The sequence below is a fragment of the Rattus norvegicus genome, chromosome 2 (genome assembly GCF_036323735.1).
Source record: "Rattus norvegicus strain BN/NHsdMcwi chromosome 2, GRCr8, whole genome shotgun sequence".
NCBI classification, from domain to species: Eukaryota; Metazoa; Chordata; class Mammalia; order Rodentia; family Muridae; genus Rattus; species Rattus norvegicus.
Genome location: NC_086020.1, coordinates 187,311,604 through 187,336,689, shown reverse-complemented (window position 1 = coordinate 187,336,689; position 25,086 = coordinate 187,311,604). Strand labels below are relative to the sequence as shown.

At 45.3% G+C, this 25,086-nt stretch overlaps 1 pseudogene; it reads right to left on the bottom strand.

Moving 5' to 3' along the window:
• Nucleotides 1–14,177: 14,177 nt before the first annotated feature.
• Nucleotides 14,178–18,026, bottom strand: tuba1c-ps5 (tubulin, alpha 1C, pseudogene 5; annotated as a pseudogene).
• Between the last annotated feature and the right edge of the window lie 7,060 nt (nt 18,027–25,086).

Below are 25,086 nucleotides of genomic sequence, written 5' to 3'. Positions count from 1 at the left end.
TGGCATTTCTTATCTAGTGCTGACCTCACTTATAGAACAAGAGGGGATTGTGCGGAACTTGAAAGATCAGCGCACTCTGGCCTCAGGACGGTTGCTCATGGTTTTTGAACATTTGTGGAACCATTTAAGAAAAAAGTTCCATAAACTCAGCTAACAAGTGTAGGAAATTCACTAAGTCCTTATTTTGTTAATTCCCTGTTTGCTTTCTGTGAGCACACAGCATGCAGGGAGAAGCAGGCATTTATAAATAGCTTCTATAGTAGGCAGACAGCTCAGTGCCAGAGGAGGCACACTACACGCAAGCGTGCTGCCTCAAGAGACAGCTTCACTGGGAGGGCCCGAAGAGCATTTTGGAAGGGGTATGAAGTTAGAACTGGGTTGGTTTTGGTTTTTTTTTTTGTTTTTATATATATGTAGGTTTTCCACATGGGCCAAAGAAAGGAAAGGCCTCTGAAGAGGAGACAACCAGGTACAGGTACGGCTTGGGTCAGCCAGAGGTGGAGTAGTAGAAGCATCCGGCATAGTGTCTTAGGTGCTGTGACAAAAGTGACTTGAAGGAGGGTAACTTTTGGTTTACAATCTTGAGAAGATGCAGTTAGCCATGGCAGGGAGATTGAGGCATCTGGTCACTGTGCCTCCTTTGTGAGAAAGCAGAACACAGATGCTGGGGCTCAGCTCAGTTTCTCCTGCTCATTCCATCTCGGACCCATAGAATGGTGTCATGGACCTTCAGGGTGGGTCTTCCATCATAGACATACCCAAAGGCTTGGCTCCTAGATGATCTTAGATCTTGTCAAATTAACGATATTAACCACTGAGTGTAATGAAGGGCAAAGCTAGGGTGAAATCTATAGGGTAATGGGAAAGCAAGGTTAGGTCTGTCTTTCCTTCATCCCTCCTTCCTTTCTCTTTTAGACAGGGTCCTGAGTACCCCTAGCTGGCCTTGAACTCCTCTTGCAGCCAAGGATGACCATGAACTTCTGCTCTTCCTGCCTCCCCTCCAGAGTGCTGAGCTTACAGGAGTGCACTACAGAGCTAGGGGTCAAGTTCAGGGCTTCATGCAAGCTAGGCGCACATTCTACCAACCAGCTACATCCTCAGCATACATTGTCGGAGTTTTGACTTTATTCCATGAAGATCCAGTGAAGGAGTTGGAGGAGAAGGTGCCACAGTATACCAGGTTTGTGTTTCAGGAGCCTCACAGGGACATCAAGGTGTTGGACCGACTCATTTTGGATGGTGGGAGACGGGTGCAAAGGCATATTATGCGTTCTAGGTAGAATGTGCAGGCACCAAGACATTGGTGGAAGAAGGGAGGAAGGGAAGCCTTCAAGAGCCAGCGTGAGTGCCTGCTAAAGGTTTTTAGAGTTCAGACACACAGCTCTTTAAGCAGATTCTACGTTAGCACAGACTCGTTGGGCTGCTCTTGCAACACAAAGAGTTGCAGCGGTTCCCTGTGGCCTACTGGATCACACCCAAGCTTCCTGGACTGTCTTCCAAGGATCCATTATCTTGCTCCTTTACAGTTCTCCCTACTGCTGTCTACAGACACTCACACTGAAAACATTTACATCTTTTTTAGGCCAAGCCAAACTGCTCATGGTCTCTGGCTTTGCCTTGGTTCCTGGTCCTAAAGGCCCCTCAGCTGAGGCGATCTGATATAACCTCAGCCACTTGGTCACTCAGCCACTCACCTGCAGGTAATCACAGGCTTGAATGTTCACCTGGCCTCCTCCTCTTAAGTTCAGTAATGTCTCATCCTTTGAGGGTTATGTGGGCCTCACACTGTTCTGAGTGATAAAATATTGTTATAGCTCATGCTGGCTCCCAGGGGAGAGCAAGATGGAGGAGAGCGGATGAGGTTCAGCCACTCACTCCTCTCTGCCTCTAATTCAGCCACTTCTGCTTAGCTTCAGGGGCTCTAGATATGAGCTTATGGGAGAATACATCTGAACAATTTCCATGCTGCAAAAGAGGGCTTTGAATGCAGTCACCCACACCAACTTCCTTTTGAGGCAAAAATAAACAAAGGAGGTAGAAGGAGTTTTCCCATCTATTTGTTTCTAGACAGGCACCTACAGGGGCACAGGGGCACAAGGGCTTAAGCAAACTGGGAGGGAATAGGAATTTTGCCCTAGGGCCTCGAAATCCCACTGCCTGTTCCCAGGTACAGCAGTTGCTCTGTGTTATTTATTTTGAGAACTTTGGAATCCTTGAGTCAAATGGTGGTGGCCCTAGGAATATGTATTAGGCAGGAGGTGGTATAGGATCTCAGAAAAGCCATGATGGGGATGGGCTGTGTGCGAGGGTGAGGATTTGGCTGGGTTACTTCACTGACCTACGACAGGAAAGCAACCCCTCTGGCTACCATCCGTACCCAATCTCCTCTTGAAAAGGTCCATTGTTGGTGGGTCTGCAAGCTGGTACAACCACTCAGGAAATCAGTCTGGCGGTTCCCTAGAAAATTGGACATAGTACAACCTGAGGACCCAGCTATACCACTCCTGGGCATATACCCAAAAGATTCTCCATCATACAACAAAGACACGAGCTCCACTATGTTCTTAGCAGCCTTATTTATAATAGCCAGAAGCTAGAAAGAACCCAGATGCCCTTCAACAGAGGAATGGATTCAAAAAATGTGGTACGTCTACACAATGGAGTACTATTCAGCTATTAAAAACAATGACTTCATGAAATTCATAGGCAAATGGAATGAACTAGAAAATATCATCCTGAGTGAGGCAACCCAATCACAAAAAACCACACATGGTATATACTCACTGATAAGTGGATATTAGCCCAAAACTCTGAATACACAGGATACAATCCACAGACCACGTGAAGCTCAAGAAGAAGGAAGACCAAAGTGTGGATTCTTCAGTTGGTCTTAGCAGGGGAAACAAAAATATTCACAGGAGGAAATAATGGAGACAAAGTGTGAAGCAGAGACTGAAGGAATGGCCATTCAGAGCCTGTCCTATCTAGGGATCCAGCCCATATGCACACAGCCACCAAACCCAGACAATATTGTGGATGTCAAGAAGTGTATGCTGACAGGAGCCTGATATAGCTGTCTCCTGAGAGGCTCTGCCAGAGCCTGACAAATACAGAGGTGGATGCTTGCAACCAACCATTGAACTGAGAACGGGGTCCCCATTGGAGGAGTTAGAGAAAGGACTGAAGGAACTGAAAGGGCTTGCAACCCCATAGGAAGAACAACAATATCAACCACACAGAGCTCCCAGGGACTACACCACCACCCCAAGAGTACACAGGGAGGGACCTACAGCTTCAGCCACATATGTAGCAGAGAATGGCCTTGTCAGTGGAGTTGGAAGAAGGATGAAGTTAAGATGGAAATTATGTTTATCACAGCCTATTAAAATTCCAGCTATGGGGCTGGAGAGGTGGCTCAGCACTTAGTTAAGAGAGCCATTGCTGCTCTTCCAGAGGGCCTGGGTTCTGTTTCCAGAGCTTACATTGGGTGACTTATAACTCCAGCAGTGTATCTGATACCCTCTTCTGGCATCTGTTAGTACCTGCATGCATGTGTACATGCTTACACACACACACACACACACACACACACACACACACGAAACCAAAAATAAATCTAAGAAACCAGACTTCACAAGCAAGGACACAGGCTACGAAAAAGATGAACTTGAGTTAGTGCTTTCTCATTTGAGCCTTTGGGTATTCTGGGCGTCTTTGAGCAGTACGTTGGGATAAACATATGAATAAGGAAGAATAAAGGGAAGGGAGTCTAAGAAAAATTGTGGGTCACTGACCAAGAATCAGACATTTATTAAGTCTGCATATGATGTTCTTCACAGAAGGATCGTGGATAGAGAAGGGGAAAATCTATATCCAAATGGACATCTACTCCAATAACCCAGATTGTGTCCCCCCATGATGAAGAATCAAACACTATCAGCCTCCTGGGCACGTGTTAAGAGCTGTACCTTTTAGGCTATAGTCCTATATTAAAGATTCAAGGTTTGCTCCTGCTGCAAAGACCCTGAGTTCTGAGGGATGTGGCCTGGTCAACCTGATTATAGGGCTGTTCATGTTACCGAACCTGTCAATCTTAATCCCAGATGCACATAATTGAAATATCAGAGTGATCAGGAAAAAGACACAACTCACAGAGCAAGGCACTTTGTTCCCAGTTAGAGGAACTCCACACTGTGGATACTTAAGAGAGCATTCTCACGGAACAAGTGGATTTGTACTTTCTGGACCCATTACAAGTATTCATAAACCATTTCCCCACAAACCCTTCAGTTAATTCTTTCAAGCTTCCCCCATGTCCAAACCACTAGCCATTGTCAATGGATTGGCTTAGATCCGCTTCGCAGGGCATTCTCTTTCTAGATAAGATGTATTTCACAAGTCCACTCCACACTCTGACAATGGGAGGATTTCCTTTCACATAGTTCCTCAGGGCTGCCCCTTAAGCAGTTCCTTGACAGCAGTTCACCAACTGCTGCTGTCTGCATACTGCACTGGATCTAACTGTGGCCAGGGTTTTTAAGTTGAGACAGACGGTAGGAGCTGCTGCAATTGAAATGGCCTACCTGGTTTTATAGGATGTGATTGGGTCTAGACACTACAGCAGTGTTTAGCCACCAGAGGCAAAATGGGCACAGTTACCATGAAGGGCAGCAGGGCCAGAGATAAAACCAAGTTTGACCCCTTAAGAGTCATTGAATTTGTGGTGAAGACATGGATCAGTGTGGGCATCCGGCACAAACAGGGTGCAGAGACATGCATGCAGACACATGCTGATACATCACAATTTTTAAAAAAGTTAGTGAATGGTTGAACTCATGGATGCCCCTCCTCTGCCAGAATAACCTATAAGAGCAGTTTGATAAATTCCTTCCTGACATCACCTCTATTATACTCTCCTCTCCCTGCCCCCTCCCTCCCTGGCTCCCTGCTCCCTTCCCAAGTCTACTCTTATGTCTTCTTTTGTTTTTCATTTCAAATGTTATTCCATTTCCTGGTTTCCCGGACATAAGTCATCTATCCCCTTCTCCCCTTCTTCTATAAGGGTGTTCCCCTCCCCATCCACTCCCCGCTTCCCACCTCCTGCCCCCGACATTCCCCTACTCTGAGGGTCCAACCTTGGCAGGATGAAGGGCTTCTCCTTCCATTGCTGCCCAACAAGGCCATCCTCTGCTACATATGAGGTTGGAGCCCTGGGTCAGTCCATGTATAGACTTTGGGTGGTGGTTTAGTCCCTGGGAGCTCTGGTTGGTTGGCATTGTTGTTCTTATGGGGTTGCAAGCCCCTTCAGCTCTTTCAATCCTTTCTCTAATCCCTCCAACGGGGGTTCTGTTCTCAGTTCAGTGGTTTGCTGCTGGCATTCGCCTCTGTATTTGACATGTTCTGGCTGTGTCTCCCAGAAGACATCTATATCCAGTTCCTGTCAGCATGCACTTCTTAGCGTCATCAATCTCATCTAGTTTTGGTGGCTGTATATATATATGGGCCACATGTGGGGCAGGCTCTGAGTAGCCGTTCCTTCAGTCTCTGCTCTAAACTTTGTCTCACTATCCCCTCCTATGGCTATTTTTGTTCCCCTTTTAAGAAGGAGTGAAACATCCGCATTTTGGTCATCCTTCTTGAGCTTCATGTGGTTTGTGGATTGTATCTTGCTTAACTCAAAGTTTTGGGCTAATATCCACTATCAGTGAGTGCATACCATGTGTATTTTTCTGTGATTGGGTAACCTCACTCAGGATGATATTTTCTAGTTCAATCCATTTGCTTAAGAATTTCATGAAGTCATTGTTTTTGATAGCTGAGTACATCCATTGTGTAGATGTACCACATTTTCTGTATCCATTCCTCTGTGGAAGGGCATCTGGGTTCTTTCCAGCTTCTGGCTATTATACATAAGGCTGCTATGAGCATAGTGGAGCATGTGTCTTTGTTGTATGTTGGAGAATCTTTTGGGTATATGCCCAGGAGGGGTATAGCTGGGTCCTCAGGTAGTACAATGCCCAGTTTTCTGAGGAACCTCCAGACTGATTTCCAGAGTGGTTGTACCAGTCTGCAATCCCACCAACAATGGAGGAGTGTTCCTCTTTCTCCACATCCTGGCCAGCATCTGCTGTCACCTGAGTTTTTGATCTTAGCCATTCTGACTGGTGTGAGGTGGAATCTCAGGAGTGTTTTGATTTGCATTTCCCTTATGACTAAAGATGTTGAACATTTCTTTAGGTGCTTCTCAGCCATTCGATATTCCTCAGTTGAGAATTCTTTGTTTAGTTCTGTACCCCATTTTTTACTAGGGTTATTTGGCTCTCTGGAGTCTAACTTCTTGAGTTCTTTGTATATTTTGGATATTAGCCCTCTATCAGATGTAGGATTGGTAAAGATCTTTTCCCAATCTGTTGGTTGTCATTTTGTCCTAATGACAGTGTCCTTTGCCTTACAGAAGCTTTGCAGTTTTACAAGGTCCCGTTTATCGATTCTTGATCTTAGAGCATGAGCCATTGGTGTTTTGTTCAGGAAAATTTCCCCAGTGCTCATGTGTTCCAGATGCTTCCCTAGTTTTTCTTCTATTAGTGTTTGATGTGGAGGTCTTTGATCCACTTGGACTTAAGCTTTGTACAGGGTGATAAGCATGGATCGATCTGCATTCTTCTACATGTTGACCTCCTGTTGAACCAGCACCATTTGTTGAAAATGCTATCTTTTTTCCATTGGATGGTTTTAGCTCCTTTGTCAAATATCAAGTGACCATAGGTGTGTGGGTTCATTTCTGGGTCTTCAGTTCTATTCCACTGTTTGTCTCTGTACCAATACCACACAGTTTTTTATTACTATTGCTCTGTAATACTGCTTGATGTCAGAGATGGTGATTCCCCCAGAAGTTCTTTTATTGTTGAGGATAGTTTTCGATATCCCAGGTTTTTTGTTATTCCAAATGAATTTGCAAATTGCTCTTTCTAACTCTATGAAGAATTGAGTTGGAAATTTGATGGGGATTGCATTGAATCTGTAGATTACTTTTGGCAAAATGACCATTTTTACTATATCAATCCTGCCAATCCATGAGCATGAGAGGTCTTCCTTCTTCTGAGATCTTCTTCAATTTCTTTCTTCAGAGACTTGAAGTTCTTGCCATACAAATCTTTCACTTGCTTGGTTAAAGTCACACCAAGGTATTTTAAATTGTTTGGGACTATTGTGAATAGTGTTATTTCCCTAATTTCTTTCTCAGCCTGTTTATCCTTTGAGTATAGGAAGGCTACTGATTTGTTTGAGTTAATTTTATACCTAGTCACTTTGCTGAAGTTGTTTATCAGGCTTAGTAGTTCTCTGGTTGAACTTTGGGGTCACTTATGTATACTATCATATCATCTGCAAATAGTGATATTTTGACTTCTTCCTTTCCAATTTGTATCCCTTTGACCTCTTTTTGTTGTCTGTTCTGGCTAGAACTTTGAGTACTATATTGAATAATAGGGAGAGAGTAGGCAGCCTTGTCTAGTCCCTGATTTTAGTGGGACTGCTTCAAGTTTCTCTCCATTTAGTTTAGTATTAGCTACTGGTTTGCTGTATATGGCTGTTGCTGTTTAGGTATGGGCCTTGAATTCCTGTTCTTTCCAGGACTTTTCTCATGAAGGGGTGTTGAATTTTATCAAATGCTTTCTCAGCATCTAATGAAATGATCACATGGTTTTTTCCTTTGAGTTTGTTTATATAGTAGATTACATTGATGGATTTCCCTATATTGAAACATCCCTGCATCCCTGGGATGAAGCCTACTTGATCATGATGGATGATTGTTTTGATGTGCTCTTGGATTTGGTTTGCGAGACTTTTATTGAGTATTTTTGTGTCAGTATTCATAAGGGAAATTGGTTGGAAGTTCTCTTTCTTTGTTGGGTCTTTGTGCAGTTTAGGTATAAGTGTAATTGTGGCTTCATGGAAGAAATTGGGTAGCGCTCCATTTATTTCTATTTTGTAGAATAGTTTGGACAGTATTGGTATAAGGTTTTCTATGAAAGTCTAATAGAATTCTGCACTAAACCCATCTGGTCCTGGGCTCTTTCTGGTTGGGAGACTTTTAATAACTACTTCAATTTCCTTAGGCGTTATGGGATTGCTTAGATGGTTTATCTGATCCTGATTTAACTTTGGGGCCTGGTATTTGTCTAGAAAATTGTCCATTTCCTCTAGATTTTCCAGTTTTGTTAAATATAGACTTTTGTAATAGGATATGATGATTTTTTGAATTTCCTCAGATTCTGTAGTTATGTCTCCCTTTTCATTTCTGATTTTGTTAATTTGGATATACTCTCTGGGCTCTCTGGTTAGTCTGGCTAAGGGTTTATCTATTTTGTTGATTTTCTCAAAGAACCACCTCTTGGTTCTGTTGATTCTATGTATAGTCCTCTTTGTTTCTACTTGGTTGATTTCAGCCCTGACTTTGATTATTTCCTGTCTTCTAGTCCTCTTGGGTGTAATTGCTTCTTTTTGTTCTAGAGCTTTCAGGTGTGCTGTCAAGCTGCTGATGTATGCTCTCTCCTGTTTCTTTCTGCAGGCACCCAGAGCTATGAGCTTTCCTCTTAGCACAGCTTTCATTGTGTCCCATAAGTTTGGGTATGTTGCACCTTCATTTTTACTAAATTTTAAAAAGTCTTTAATGTCTTTCTTTATTTCTTCCTTGACCAAGTTATCATTGTGTAGAGCATTGTTCAAATTCCATGTATATGTGGGCTTTCTGTCATTATTGTTGTTATTGAAGACCAGCCTTAGTCTGTGGTGATCTGATAGGATGCATGAGATTATTTCTATCTTCCTGTATCTGTTGAGGCCTGTTTTGTGACCGATTATATGCTCAATTTTGGAGAAGGTATCATAAGGCTCTGAGAAGAAGGTATATCCTTTTGTTTTAGGATGAAATGTTCTATAAATATCTGTTAAGTCCATTTGGTTCATAACTTCTGTTAGTTTCTCTATGTCTCTGTTTAATTTCTGTTTCCATGTTCTGTCTGTTGACGAAACTGAGGTATTGAAATCTCCTACTATTATTGTGTGAGGTGCAATGTGTGCTTTGAGGTATAGTAAGGTTCCTTTTATGACTGTATGTGTCCTTGCATTTGGAGCATAGATATTTAGGATTGAGAGTTCATCTTGGTGAATTTTTCCTTTGATGAATATGAAGAGTATTTTTTTGACGACTTTTGGTTGAAAGTCGGTTTTATTCGATATTAGAATGGCTACTCCAGCTTGTTTCTTTGAACCATTTGCTTGGAAAGTTGTTTTCCAGCCTTTTACTCTGAGGTAGTGTCTGTCTTTGTCTCTAAGGTATGTTTCCTGCATTCAGCAAAATGCTGGGTCCTCTTTACATATCCAATCTGTTGGTTTATATCTTTTTATTCGGGAATTGAATCCATTGATGTTGAGAGATATTAAGGAATAGTGATTGTTGCTTCCTGGTATTTTTATTGTTAGAGGTGGAATCATGTTTGTGTGTCTCTCTCCTTTTGGTTTTGTTGCAAGATTACTTTCTTGCTTTTCTAGGGTGTAGTTTCCCTCCTTGTGCTGGAATTTTCCATGTATTATCCTTTGTAGGGCTGAATTTGTAGAAAGATATTGTATAAATTTGGTTTTGTCATGGAATATCTTGGTTTCTCCACCTATGTTAATTGAGAGTTTTGCTGGATACAGTAACCTGTGCTGGCATTTGTGTTCTCTTAGGGTCTGTATGACATCTGCCCAGGATCTTCTGGCTTTCATAGTCTCTGGTGAGAAGTCTGGTGTAATTCTAATAGGTCTGCCTTTATATGTTCTTTGGCCTTTTTCCCTTACTGCTTTTAATATCCTTTCTTTGTTTTGTACATTTGTTGTTTCGACTATTATGTGATGGGAGGAGTTTCTTTTCTGGTCCAATCTATTTGGAGTTCTGTAGGCTTCTTGTATGTCTATGGGCATCTCTTTCTTTAGGTTGGGGAAGTTTTCTTCTATAATTTTATTGATATTTACTGGCCCTCTAAGTTGGGAGTCTTCACTCTCTTCTATACCTATTATCCTTAGGTTTGATCTTCTCATTGTGTCCTGGATTTTCCTTGATGTTTTGGGCCAGTAGCTTTTTGGGTTTTACATTATCTTTGACAGTTGTGTCAATATTTTCTATAGTACCCTCTGCCCCTGAGATTCTCTCTTCTATCTTTTGTATTCTGTTGGTGATGCTCGTATCTATGACTCCTGATCTCTTCCCTAGGTTTTCTTCATCTGTTTGGTTGTGTTTTCCTGTAATTCTTTAAGGGATTTTTGTGTTTCCTCATTAAGGGCTTCTACTTGTTTACTTGTGTTGTCCTGTATTTCTTTATGTCCTTCTTAAAGTCCTCCTTCATTATCACCATAAAATGTCTTTTATAGGGGTTGGGGATTTAGCTCAGTGGTAGAGCGCTTGCCTAGGAAGTGCAAGGCCCTGGGTTCAGTCCCCAGCTCCGAAAAAAAGAACCAAAAAAAAAAAATGTCTTTTATATCTAACTCTTGCTTTTCTAGTGTGTTTGCATATACACTATTTGTTTTGGTGGGAGAATTGGGCTCTGATGATGCCAAGTAGTCCTAGTTTCTGTTGCTTAGGTTCCTGCACTTGCCTCTCACCATCAGGTTGTCTCTGGTGTTAGCTTGTCTTGCTGTCTCTGACAGCGGCTATAGACCTGTGTGTTAGCACTCCTGTAGACCTGTTTTCTTTCAGCTGGATTTGAGAGCTTTGCTCTCAGGTGTGTAGGCTCTCCTGGCAACTGGCTTTCAGTTCTCGGCACAGGCAGAAACCCTAAGGGTCCTGCCCCTGACTGCTTCTAGGTCCCTGTGCCCAGGGGACACAGATGACACTAGGCGATTTCCCTAGTGTCCCTGGGTCCAGAATGTGAGCAGAAAGTAGTCTCCTCGGAGTTCTCAGGAATGTCTGCACTTCTGAGGGTCCAGCTCTCTCCTACACAGGATTTGTGTGCAGAGAGCTGCGTGACTGGTTCAGTTCAGTTCCGGGTGGAGCCAGAAACCGGAAGTGCCCTGTCCCAGCGGACTTCTACCTTTGTGTGACCTGAGTCCACCCGGCAGGTCACCTGAAGCAGAAAAGTTGGTCTTACCTCTGCTCTCAGGTGTGTAGGTGCTCCTGACAATGGCTTTCAGCTCTCGGTGCAGGCAGAAGCCAAAGGGTCCTGCCCCTGACTGCTCCTAGGTCCTTGTGTCCAGGGGGCACAGATGGCACTAGGCAAATTCCTCTTGGGTTGGGAACGTGGGCAGAGAGTAGTCTCCTCTGAGTTCCCAGGAGTGACCGAACTTCTGATGGTCCAGCTCTCTCCCCCACAGGATTTGGGTGCAGGGGGCTGTGTGACTGGTTCAGTTCCTACTCTTATGTCTTACATATAAAGAGAAAACATGTAATAGTTCTGAGTCTGGATTACCTCACTTAATACCAATGTCAGAATTATATGCTTCTTAAAGGTTGAATTAAGTTTCATTGTGTTTCATACCACATTTTCTTTATCAGTTCACATGATAATCAATACTGGGGCTGATTCCACAGCTTGGCTGTTGTGAATAATATCATAATAAACATGGATGACCCAGCATCATCTTTAGTGTGCTGACTAAAATTCCTTTAGGTATATTCTCTGTTGTTGGATAGCTGGATCAGAAGGTAATCCTATTTCTAGCTTTTGAGGGAACCATTGCACTGATTTCCACAGGGAGTGAGCACTTTACATTCCCAGCAGTACTCCTTAATAAGGACTTCATTTTCTCTATATCTTCACAAAACTGATTGTGTGTGCATGCATGTGCACATGTGCAAGTGAATGTGTGTGTGTGTGTGTGTGTGTGCCTTATTTTCTGGTTGGCAGGATGTGGTCCGAGTACTCCAATAATGGCTCTCTTATGATAGGTAAGCTGAAACACTCACAGTTGTTCAGTCTAGGCCAGATGTCTACAGTTTGGTTCTAGCTTGGAAGACTCCTGGAAAACTGCTGGTCTTCAGTCTGAAGTAGATGTTTCTGGATGTATCATGTGATGCAGACTCATGTGGTGTTTTGCTGAGACAGGATTGGAGGGAGGACATGTAAGGTTTGGAGAAAGTATAATTAGGACTCAATGGACAGTGGTGGCATACTTGCATAACTAGCTTTGCAACACTCTGCTGATCTTCACTTTTTTGAGAAACTCATGGTAGAGAACTTCTCCTGGTGTCCCAGGCTGGTACTGGTTGCTCTAGCTGACTCATGCCAATTCAACGGAGTACTGGTGGTTTCTGCTGGATCATGCCAATGCTGCTGATTCATGTTTGGTATCTTGACACTACTGAACTGGACTTCTGGTATCCTGACACGTGGAGATTGAATTCGCCGCCCCAAAGAACTACTTCTTTTTTTTTTTTTCTTTTTTTTTTTTTTTCTTTTTTTTTTTCTTTTTTTTTTTTTCTTTTCTTTCTTTTTTTTTTTTTTTATTAACTTGAGTATTTCTTATATACATTTCGAGTGTTATTCCCTTTCCCGGTTTCCGGGCAAACATCCCCCTCCCCCCTCCCATTCCTTATGGGTGTTCCCCTCCCAACCCTCCCCCCATTGCCGCCCTCCCCCCATAGACTAGTTCACTGTGGGTTCAGTCTTAGCAGGACCCAGGGCTTCCCCTTCCACTGGTGCTCTTACTAGGATATTCATTGCTACCTATGGGGTCAGAGTCCAGGGTCAGTCCATGTATAGTCTTTAGGTAGTGGCTTAGTCCCTGGAAGCTCTGGTTGCTTGGCATTGTTGTACTTTTGGGGTCTCGAGCCCCTTCAAGCTCTTCCAGTTCTTTCTCTGATTCCTTCAATAGGGGACCTATTCTCAGTTCAGTGGTTTGCTGCTGGCATTCGCCTCTATATTTGCTGTATTCTGGCTGTGTCTCTCAGGAGCGATCTATATCCGGCTCCTGTCGGTCTGCACTTCTTTGCTTCATCCATCTTGTCTAATTGGGTGGCTGTAAAGAACTACTTCTAAACAGGTCCACATCTATCTTTTCTCCCCTACCTTTGGACAGTGGGCTAAAAGTGGAAAACTTTTTGAGACCCTTATTTAAAGTAGGTCTTTAAAAATCTAAGCCTACGTCAGTCTACATTGGAATCTTGAAGTTGATTTAATGTTAGCTGAGGCAACAGGATAGGCAATTTCGCCAGTGAGCATGAGGTCATGAGGCAAAAAACAAAGTTTCCTTCTTCCATGTCCTTCTGTGTGGGCTGCCTCCAGAAGGTATGGCCCAGATTTAGGGCTGGCTTTCATGCTTCTAATAATTTTATTAAGAAAATCTCTCACAAGAGTGCTTTGAAGCTTGGCTTTTCATATATTCAAATGCACTCAAGTTGAAAACCAAGATTGGCCATTTTATTGATTTGGATTTAATGGGTATGTTATTTTTTGATCCCTTAATATAGCCTGCATACCAATTCCTTGGTTATATTGCTGGCAAAGATGTGGATTTGTTGTGTCTTCCTCTATAAGCTGTGTCTTCATTCTGAAGATGTTTTCTCTCTTATGCAGGAATTTTTAAATTCCATGCAATCTCATTTGTCAGCTCTTGGTATTATTTCCTGTGGCCCGAAGCACTTTTCAGATAGTCCTCAGCTGTGTTCCTATCTTATAGTATCTTTGACTATCTTTTCCTCTGGAAGTTTAAAACTTTTCAGTCTTACAGGTAAGGTCTTTGATCCAGTTTGACTGATTTTTTGAAAAGATTTATTTTATGTTATGTATGTGAGCACACTGTAGCTGTCTTCAGACACACCAAGAGAGGGCATCGGATCTCCATTACAGATGGTTGTGAGCCACTATGTGGTTCCTGGGAATTGAACTCAGGTCCTCTAGAAGAGCAGTTAATGCTTTTAACTGTTGAGCTATCTCTCCAGCTTAAAGTACACATTGTTTTACATTGGTAAGCACAGCACCTAATAGAAACTTGAAAATGATCAACTAATCACTGGTCTCAACTGGACCCACTCACTGGGTGATAAATTCATGATCCAAATCAGGGACAGTGACAGTGACAGCTATAGTGTCATGATAGCACCCACTGAGGCATAGGGGCAGGAAGCCAGCCTGAATTATCTAACAAGATGCACTCTTAAAGGGGAAGGGGGGAAAGCTATGAACCAATGCCGGTTTCCCACTTAAAATGGAAACACCTTTATTGATGGTTTAGGACAGTTAAAACACACACAAAGACAAAGATGAGACCACTGAAGTGTAAAGGTGCAGCACATGAGTTAATATTCTTCACCCTCATCGTCTCCTTCAGCACTATCTGCCCCAACCTCCTCATAATCCTTCTCGAGGGCAGCCATGTCCTCATGGGCCTCAGAGAACTCCCCCTCCTCCATGACCTCACCCACATACCAGTGCACAAAAGCACGCTTGGCATACATCAGTTAAAACTTGTGATAAGGGCAAGCCAAGCCCTCAGCAGTGGCTGTGGTGTTGCTCAGCATGCACACAGCTCTCTGGACCCTGGCCAGGTCACACCAGGTACCACAGTGGGAGGCTGGTAATTAATGCCAACCTCGAAGCCAGTGAGGCACCAGTCCACAAACTGGATGGTACACTTGGTCTTGATGGTGGCAATGGCAGCCACATCACCACAGTACAGCAGGCGGCAAGCCATGTATTTACCATGGCAAGGGTCATGTTTCACCATCTGGTTGGCTGGCTCAAAGCAACCAATTGGCGATTTCTGCTACTGTAAACTGCTCATGGTAGACTTTCTCAGCAGAGATGACAGGGGCATAAGTGGCCAGAGGGAAGTGAATGTGAGGGTAGGGCACCAGGTTGGTCTGGAATTCTGTCAGATCAACATTCAGGACCCCATCAAATCTGAGGGAAGCAGTGATGGAAGACACAATCCGGCTAATAAGGCGGTTAAGGTTAGTGTAGGTTGAGCGCTCAATGTTGAGGTTTCTATGACAGATGTCATAGACGGCCTCATTGTTTATTATGAAGGTACAGAGTGCTCCAGGGTGGTGTGGATGGTGGGGATGGAATTGTAAGGCTCAACCACAGCAGTAGAAACCTGGGCGGTCTGGGTAAATGGAGAACTCCAGCTTGGATTTCTTTCAGTAATCAAAAGAGAGCTATTTCATCAGCAGGGAGGTGAACCCCAAGCCAGTTCCTACACCAAAGCTGTGGAAAAACGAAGAAGCCCTGAAGACCTGTGCACTGGTCAGCCAGCTTGTGAATTCTGTCCAAGACAAGGTCAACAATCTCCTTGCCCATGGTGTAGTGACCACAGGCACAGTTATTGGCAGCATCTTCCTTGTCTGTGATGAGCTCCTCGGGGTGGAAGAGCTGGCGGGAGGTGCCAGTGCAAACTTCATCAATACCTGTGGGTCCCAGGTCTACGAACACTGCCCAGGGTACATGCTTTCCAGCTCCTGTCTCACTGAAGAAGGCGTTGAAGGAGTCATCTCCTCCCCCAATGGTCTTGTCACTTGGCCTCTGGCCATCAGGCTGGATGCCATGTTCTAGGCAGTAGAGCTCCCAGCAGGCATTGCCGATCTGGACACGAGCCTGGCCATCATGGATGGAGATGCAGTCATGCATATTTAGTCCTTGAAGTGGTCTGTGAAAACTGAGGAAGTGGAGAGAGGGTGATGAAGATCTCCCACTGGCAGACTACTAAGGAGTCCGGGTGAGAAGCTGTGTTGAACTGATTTTTATGCTGGTTTAGCCACTACATGTGCCCCTGGACTATTATGACTTCATTGTACAAGTGCTTTTGTGTTTCAATGTGGCACCCAAATGCATGTTCTGTTGACATTTTCTCAAGCTTTAGGCTCTAAGAATATAGACAGACACAGAGCTCTGGACTCATTGCAAAAGTTTGTGTCTGAGTATTATCTCAGTGTCTTTTCTTCCTTGATGACTCTTAGGTACCCTGTTTCTGTATTCCACTCCAGGAGAAGTTCCCCTGGAGCCTCCCACGTGGGCAATCCACGCTTCTGGCTATCATCTCTACAGAACAGGCTCTCAGGAGGCAGATTATTATGTTTGTGGTTTTGATGCAGAACTTTATATAGAACCAAAGGTTCAAACTTGTGTCCCCAGTATACTTGCGGGTCAGAGCCCTTCTGTGCCTGTTTCTTTAGCATATTAAGATGTCCATAGGGAAATGGAGACAACTTATATTGGGCCACTGCTTATATTCATCATCAAATCCCCCCACCCGGACCTGCTAAGGTAGATGAAGCAGAAGGGACCTCATCAAAGCTGGACTCATCATAGGTCAGAACATCAGATGGGAAAGAGACATGAGAGTCTATCAGCCTCTGTCTGCCCCAAACCCCCAACTAGCTCTAACGCTTTAGAAAATGCATTTTGTCATCCCAACTTCTGAAAGGGGAATAATGGTCACAGCAGTTTGCACTGCTGTCATTTCGTCCCTGCAGCACGTAGGACAGGGCACCTGGCCTGAGCAGGAACAGGGTTCCTGATTGCGGCTTTGTTACCGACTCTCATGCACTGGGTTGCGTTGGGCAACTCATGCTGGGTGGGAACTCCAGGAGCAAAGGTTTCAACTGGGGAAAAATGTTAACTAAAAATAAAAATAAGATAAACAAACAAACAAACAAACTAGGAGGCGTCTTACAAAAGCTCTCTGCAGATGATCGGGGAAACGACCTGAGTGAGCAGACTCCGTTAGGCCACCATGAAGCTATAGAAACAAGGTGATGTACATGCCTTCTCTAAAGGAGTTAGGCGCTGCTCCTCTGTCTTACCGACAAGGAGACAAGAACGCCAAGAAGTCTCATAAAGACCAAAGCTGAACTCCACCACCAGGCCTGTGAAGCCTGGACCACTAAGCCTAAGCACCTCGTGGTGATGGTGAGTGGAAATGCTCAGAAGCTGGACGACCACAAGGTAGAGCCCAGAAGTGAGTGGAAACTAAAACCAGACGGCTGTTCGGCGTGAGTTCTAGAAGCTTTGTTATTTTCTGGAAAATAAGAGTTCCATTTTTATTGCTAATAGTCCCTCCCAGTTCCAGAAGCCTATGTCCCCTGGGTGAGAGAGAGGGTGACAGTGAGAAACGTCAGGTGTACTGACTTTCCAGGGTTCACTTGGTGAGTCATGGGCATTTAATTAACTCAGCTGCCTGGTTGGGTGGGAGAGGGAAGCCGGCGCATGGATGGAGAGTGTTGGGAGTAAGAGGGACTTAGATTGGCAGGGTCTAAGTAGGTGCCAGGGAGAGGAAACAGAAAAAGTCGTGTTTGAAAAGCCAGAGGTGTTTCCCTTTGAAAGCTTAGCTGCCACACAGAGCCGATCTATCTACACCCTGACAGGTTCCAGACCAGCTGTCAGAGGGCACCTTTCACTCTCACCAGCTGAAGTGCCCTGGCCATCCTGAACTCAACACCTCCACACTCTTAGCCCTCCTGCCAGAGCCAGAGGGGAGAGAAAAACCACCATGACCTTGGCCACTTTCCATAGCCAGAAACCCCTCCAGATAAAAACTGGTGCATCGCTCATTCTGTACAAGTCTTTACCACGATGCCAACACCTGAGTTCCATCCCTAAGCTCCATGTGAAGGAGAGAACTGCAGAGAGCCAACCCCCGTAAGTTGTCATCAGACTACACACACACACACACACACACACACACACACACACACACCATCCTATAAACACATACACAGATACATGCACACACAGACATACAGACACACACAAACACACAGACATACAGACATATGCACACTCTGTGCATACACATACTGTGTCATAGGAACTTTCCTTCACAAACCTGTGAGCACACACACAGACACATACATACACAGACACACTCACATACACACGCACACATGCACACACACACACACACACACACACACACACTGTGGCACAAGGCCTTTCCTTCATTATCCTATCAGCACACACACAGACATACTTACACACATACACACACACTGTGGCACAAGACCTTTCCTTCACTATCCTATCAGCACACACACACACACACACACACACACACACACACACACACACACACCACACACACATATACACTCACACACATATACACATACTGTGGCACAAGGCCTTTCCTTTGCTATCCTATCAGCATACACAGACACAACACACAGAGACGCAACACACACACACACACACACACACACACACATGCATGAACACAAAAAGTAAATACATGTCTTAAATACCTAAAGGCTGATATAAATATTAGGATAGAGCCCCAATAAATGGGTGTGAATGTGGGATTTTTAACCTAACTACATTTTTGAGAATATTTTGGGGTGAGGTGGGAAAGGGAGAATGACTTCTTTTATACCTTTCCCCTTTCCAACTGAAAATTAGAAAGGAAAAAGCAGCCACCGAGGGCTATCAGTATGGGAGGGAGAGTGAGAGCACAGGATATCCCCAAAGTCATAATAACAGTCACAGGCTCAGATAGCCCCCAAGAAAGACTCCAGATCACTGCTGGGAACAGCAGCTTTTCGGACGAGCCATTGCACAACCAAGTATGTGCTGGAGAGGGAGCATGCTCTGTGTTTCACGGAAGTTTCTACCCGGGCCACGTCAGTAGACACAAGCAGCCAGAGGCAGGAAGGACAGGCTGTTTTTAAAACTAGTCTGTTGGGACTCGGGAGATGGCTAACAGCTCGTACGGCTCTTACAGAGGACCCCGGGCCAGTTCACAGCACCACATCAGTGGCCCACAACCGCCTGTAACTCCAGCTCTCAGGGGACCCAGAGCCTCTGGCTTCAGAGACACCTGCACTCACATGTACACGCAGACATACCTCATACATGTAACTAAAACTTGCGGGATGAAAACAAGTCTTTAAAAAGAACTAGCTCATGTACAAAGTGAGGCAGCAGAAAAACGTAGGACCTGAGGAATGGAGAGAGCTTCAAGCTGGAAGAGGTTTCCAGGCATCTCTTACCAGCCCCCTCTTGTCCTAGGTGCTGACATGGACTCCTGTAAAGCTGCAATCACACAAACTGACACCAGACATCATGAGAGCCCTACAGAGCCAAGCAAAGGCAGGACAGACACTTCAAACATCACAATTATTTTTACCTGCACATACATACTTGTCATTGAAGTGAAGTAATAATTTTCTGACCTTGGCCTGAACATTCCACGATGTTCCATTGAGAGGAGCTGGATTCCAAACAGCGCTAGCATTTGGAACAGAGACGGAGGCAGAGGCTGGTGTGTTGATTTATCATTAGGGTGTGCAGTTCTAGAGACAAGAGTGGGCTCCGGGGGAGAGAGGCAGGAGAGAGGCCAAAGCAATGGGAAGAGGGAGTTAAGCAAGTATGTGCAAACCGGGTTAGCTGATCAGTCCAAAGGCCTGCACCCCAAAGAAACCCCCGCAGGCCAGGGTAAGCCCTGCCAGGGTAGTGGGCCAGGGGTAGTGTGGGGCTTCTGCAGTACGGGTAGTCAGAGGTTTGAGCCATGCTGCTTTGGTTCCTGCTTTGGTTGCTTGTGTGTTAGTACAACCCCTGATAAGTGCCCTGTGACCGCGTCATGGGGAAAGTTCCGGTGAGCGAGGATAGGATCTGTCCCATTTTCCTGTGTGAGGTTGGATCAGGTAGCTGGAACAGGAGGCAGGTACTGTGGAAGGACAGGAAGTGAGACTGAAAGGAGTCTGACACACTCATTACCCTCTTGATGCCTAGTAAACCACTCAGCTTTCATCTCCAATCCCCGCATCCTGGTGCTCTGAGGCACACAGCAAGCTCACACCTAGTTTTGTTGAATGAACGAATGAATTCAGTTTTATTGAGCAAATAAATGATCACAGAGCCCTAAAACCTCTTCCTTGTCTCTGGCTTTCTTCTGCTACCATCCCCACCCCATACCTAACCAGCTCCTAGGCCTCCACAATTGGAGCTCTGCCTTTTCCTGAATGGCCACTCTCCCAGCCTCTGGGTCTGAAAGACCGTCATATTTGGTTACTCTGAAGCATAGCCCCTACCCCTGAGAAAGTCAGTTTCTAGTCTTTCAAAAGCACATCATCCTCCTGGCCTCAGAATCACCTTCAGTTCCTCTCAAAATTTCTCTCAGGTTCGGAAACAAACAATACCATTCTATTATATGTTCTGCTGGGGTGCGGGATGGTGTGTGGTATGTATGGTATGCTGTGTGATGTGGTGTGTGTGCTGTGGTGTGTGGTGTGATGTAGTGTGTGTGATGTGGTGTGTGTGCTGTGGTGTGTGGTGTGGTACGGTGTGTGGTGTGTGTGTGGTACGGTGTATGGTGTGGTGTATGTGGTGTGTGGTGTGGTGTGTGTGGTTATAGCATGGTGTGTGGGGCATGGTGTGTGTGCTGTGGTGTGTGGTGTGGTACGGTGTGTGCTGTGGTGTGTGTGGTGTGTAGCGTGTTGTGTGGGGCATGGTGTGTGCGGTGTGGTGTGCATTTGGGTGGTGTGAGGAGGTAAACTTGTACAATTTCCTCCAACTCTAATGTCTCCCTTGACATAACAAAATTGTATTCCCTTTTCAAAGCTACCCAAGTACAACCCCCTCTTCTGAGCTCTTCCTGAACATGTCCTTCTCAGGTTCCCCTTGCTCTGAGAACCGACAGGTGCCCTTTCCCCTCTTGCCCCACCGAGCCCCTCTTCCTCGTAATGCAATAAATCCTACAAGTCCTGAGTGGCCGGTCAGCCTGCCATCCTCCCAGGTGACGGCCCCAAACCCCGACCCGTTGTAGAGTAGGGTGCTGTTCACACTTACCACACAGAGGTGTGCAAGAGCAAGGGGTGGAAGTCAGCCTCCCACCCACTCCAGCGCACAGTCATTTCCAGAGTCCGCAGCTGGCAGACCATCTGCTGCCACAGTTGCAGCCTGGACCCAGGATGGCGCCTCTTGCTAACCTTATTCCATTTAAGGGTACTGTCAAGGCTCAAGCAAAGGAAAATGTTCTCAAGTATAAGTTCAGTGGACATGGGGAGAGGCAGCTCCTGGCAGCCACCCAAGACGGCACCAAATTTAGTCCAAAGGTTGAATATAAATATATGAAAATTTTATTTTTAAAATAACGTGGTAACATTAAAATAGCTCACAAAGGAAAGAGAGTGAAAGCACACACCCCCCAAAGACCCCATCACAGCTGCCTTCGTTTGGCTGCTCCAGAGCTCAGAGCCTTGCTGTCATAAGCCCACTTTTACACATGCTGTACACATAATGTTCCAGCTCCCCTTCCCCCTAAGATATAATAAACACGTAAGAGAAAGAACATAGACAGAGATGTGAGCTGTGGTGTGGGCTGGCTGTGTAGGTTTGGATCTTCCTTGTGAAGGTTCAGTGGGAATATTGTGAGGATGAAATGGTAACCCCTCATGGGATTATTGTGAGGATGAAATGGTTACACATCAAGCCTTAGCCCAGTGCCTAGTCTTAACTGCAAGTTGGTTTCATTGCTGTTACCAAATTCAAGTTGACCTTCACCCGGCCGACTGTAGCCTATACAGGTTTTGATGCTGGTTTTCAAGCGCGTACCTTCAAATCAGATTCTTATAAGCTTAAGGCTCTCCAGACCATGACCCACCCCACTTAAATGACAATCCCAGAAAGGTATAACATATTTTCCTACCCAGCCCTGAGCCCTTTGTGGCTTGGTAGCACCTTGAGGGCCTTGGCTATGCTACAGAGCTCAATAAAATGAACATTCCCGAAAGTCTTCAGGCATGAGTTTTCTCTCTGGGAAACTCTTTTTATCAAGGGTCACACCTACAAGGGCATTGGGTCAGGGTAATGGAAAATTCAGCCAGGTAAGGGTGTGAGCAGAGGAACTTGAGCCAAACTCTGCCCTCCGAGGGCTGTAGGTGAAGGAGTGATTTCAGAGTAACATTGGGCTTCAGGACGAATGGTCTCCCTATCTGCCACCACGGCTTGTTGAGCTGGCCAGAGCTCTCACTATTGATCCCCTGTTTAGTTTGAGAGTTCAGCAGCATATTACAGCATCTTGCTATAATTCTGCTAACAGCCTCACCTTGTACTGCACTGAGACTCTGAATTCAGGCCTGGTGAATGACCCAGCCGTCAGGAGAAGGCTTGGCTTTGCCCACATCAGTCTTCCCCCACTGAGTCTGAGACCAACCCCCAAACCCGGATCAGGGGCTGTGGTCCCCAGCTGCTGAGGTATGTTCCAGACATGCCCGCCTGCCTGGTGTCATTTGCAGCTTCCATAGCCTGGTTTCCCTGATGTACCCATATCCCCGCTGCCCGCTGTGCACGTGAGGTCTCATGTTTTGACTTCTCTGATGCCAAGGCTACTCTGGAATGCACAGTAGGTTCCTTCCTATCTCCTTTCTGCTCACAGGTCCTGGTATTGCCCTGGGCCTGTGGCTAGGTGAGCCCCGGAGCAACCCCATCGCCCCTCCTATGCGCACTCCAGGGAACAATCCTAGCCCAGAAGACCAAGAATGGAGTAGAGCCTGGTGGAAATGATCATCTCAGCCTTAGGTGGGATAATTTTGTCCAACTCGATGTTGTTATTTAGTTGCTTTCATTCAAAGCTTTTCTAAGTGTTCCTTTGTTTGCTTCAGTGAAAAGCGTTCTGTCCCTTGAGGTTTGTCGAGGGAAAGGAATGCACATTTTGTAGCAATGGAGGCCAGGCAGCTCTGGTGTGGGTACCGCTCGAACTGTTCATCTTTCAAAAACATTAGGCCTCACTGAAATAAAGCACAACTGTATTTTGGCGTTTCCTAGAAGGAACTTGGATTCCCTACTCGGCTCGTCAAGCAGCTGGCTTTTCAGTTGCCAGATGTGAATTTTCACACTACTTCCTCAGAAAGGACTTCACACTCCTGTACACACCGGCCCTGCAGCCTTGGCCTACCACCGGTTTGCTTCCTGCATGGCATTTAACATGATCTGAAATTCTGGAATCTGTCTGTTCACTCGCGTTACAGGCCCTCCCCTTATTACAAGCTGGAAAAGGCTGGGCCATGTCCACTGTGCTGGGCCATGTCCGCTTTGTAAAGTTGTATTTCCAGAGCCTGGTACAAGGCCTGGTCAAAGCAACTGTGAGCTCAGCACTCAGGCTGTGCAAAGCAGGAGGGTCAGGAATTTAAGATCATCTTCAGCTTCACAGAGTTCAAAGCTAGCCTGGCTTCCATGAGACCCTGCTTCCAGTGAACGGACAGCCATAAATTGTTAAATGTTAAGTTTTTCTCCTTCTTAATTGAAATAGTGATAAAATTTTAGTTTCTACCAATGTCTGATAACTATCAAGTGACCCACAGGAAACCCCCAAGCCACTCCTGCTTATTGATTACTTACTATCAGGGGCCACTACGAGGGCTGACGGCAGGGCTTCCGGAACCTCCTAGGGTTAAGGGACACTCATTTTGGAAGCTTCTCCCAGACTCACTATTGTTCTCATGAGCATACGATGGAAATAATTCTTCAAAGAATCTCCAAGTGCCTCCGGCCTCGTTTGTCTCTCTGCTGTCACATTTGCTGCTTAAAACCAAAACCATAACCAAACCAAAAACCCCCGAGACTCATCACACTATGACTCCTAGGAGTGAGGCTAACATCTAATCACTCAATACTGGCTGGCCAGGGGAATGAAACACCGGTGCTAGGAATTACTACTTTAAAGATTTTTTAAAATTATTCACACATGAGTGGATGCCTGAAAAGACCAGAAGAGGGCGTCATATCCCCTGGAGCTGGAGTTACGGATGGTTGCAGCCACTCGATGTGGGTGCTGGGAACCAAACTTAGCAGCAATCACTCTTCACTACCGAGCCATTGAGCCATCATCACTCCAGCCCAGGTAGAGACTCTGACGTTCAAGGAAAGAATTAAGGGAAGGGACCCAAGCCCTGAACTCAGAGTCGGCTTGCTGTGCTATTAATCAGCTTTTGCTCCTGCTGATGAACCATTGGAAGCTGAAGAGTAGCCAACCACAGGTTGAGATTTTACAAAAGTCACCTCTGCTTTGGTGGTCTGAGCACCATCTTAACCATTCTGTGTATAGCTGTAACTACACAGCCATGAGGTGTATTATAGATCCTTTTCTGTGGGAACTACTCAGGCCCGCTGGGCTGGAACCCTCCCTCACCCGTGGACAGGTTCCAGTGAATACTAAGTCTCAGTGCATGCATGGTAAGGATGTATCTGCAAGGTTTCTAATGGGATCTGTGAATGAGGATGAAGGTGGTGCTTATGTTTGTTTTCCCTGGCCTTTGTTTCTTTCTTTCAGAAATAGTAGCTTATCTGGTAGCAAAGGGCCAGGGTGGCCTTTGACCCTTGTTTGGAGCATGAATTATTTCACCATTTTCAAAGACATATGTTCTCATTCAGAGGTCAGTGAGAAACCACTTCAGGGTTAGAGAGACCTTCCCGGTACCTCAGTTTCCATGACTACGAAATGGGGGGGGGCGTTGTTAAAACTATTTCACAAAGTCATCTTTGAGGTCCCCACTTTTCTCCTTTTTTTCTTTTTCTCTCCTCTGTGGGGTGTGTGTGCAGGTGCATATGCGCACGTGTGGAGAGAGGACAATCTCAGATGTCGTTCTTCAGGAGCCCTTCACCCTCTTTGAGATGCGGTCGCTCATGGGCCTGGAGCTGGCCAAGCAGGCTAGGCTGTCTGACGGGTGAGCCTCAGGGGCCTGCTTATTTCCAATGTTCCAGCGCGTGGATTCCGAGCATATGCCACCATGCCCCATTTTTTCTTTAAAGTGGAGGATCTGTGGCTAGAATTCAGATCCTCACACTTGCAAGGGAAACACTTTACAAACTATTTCCCCCCTCCCCCCTCCCATTCCTCCCACCCCTGCTCAGGCCTCTGAGCTCAGGTCTGGTCTCTTCATGTACATTCATTTGTTTGTATCACTCTCTGGAGACGTGAGGTTCTTAGAATCAATAGAAGTTAATATTCTAATTGTATCAGTGTGTGAGCGTGTGGTGTACAAGAGTGGGTGTGCTGTGAAAGGGTAGGTGTATGTATTCATATTTGGTATATGTGTTTGAGTGAGTGTGTGTGGTATATGCACATGAATGTTTGGTATATGAGAGTGTGTGTGTATATATATATATGTGTGTGTGTGTG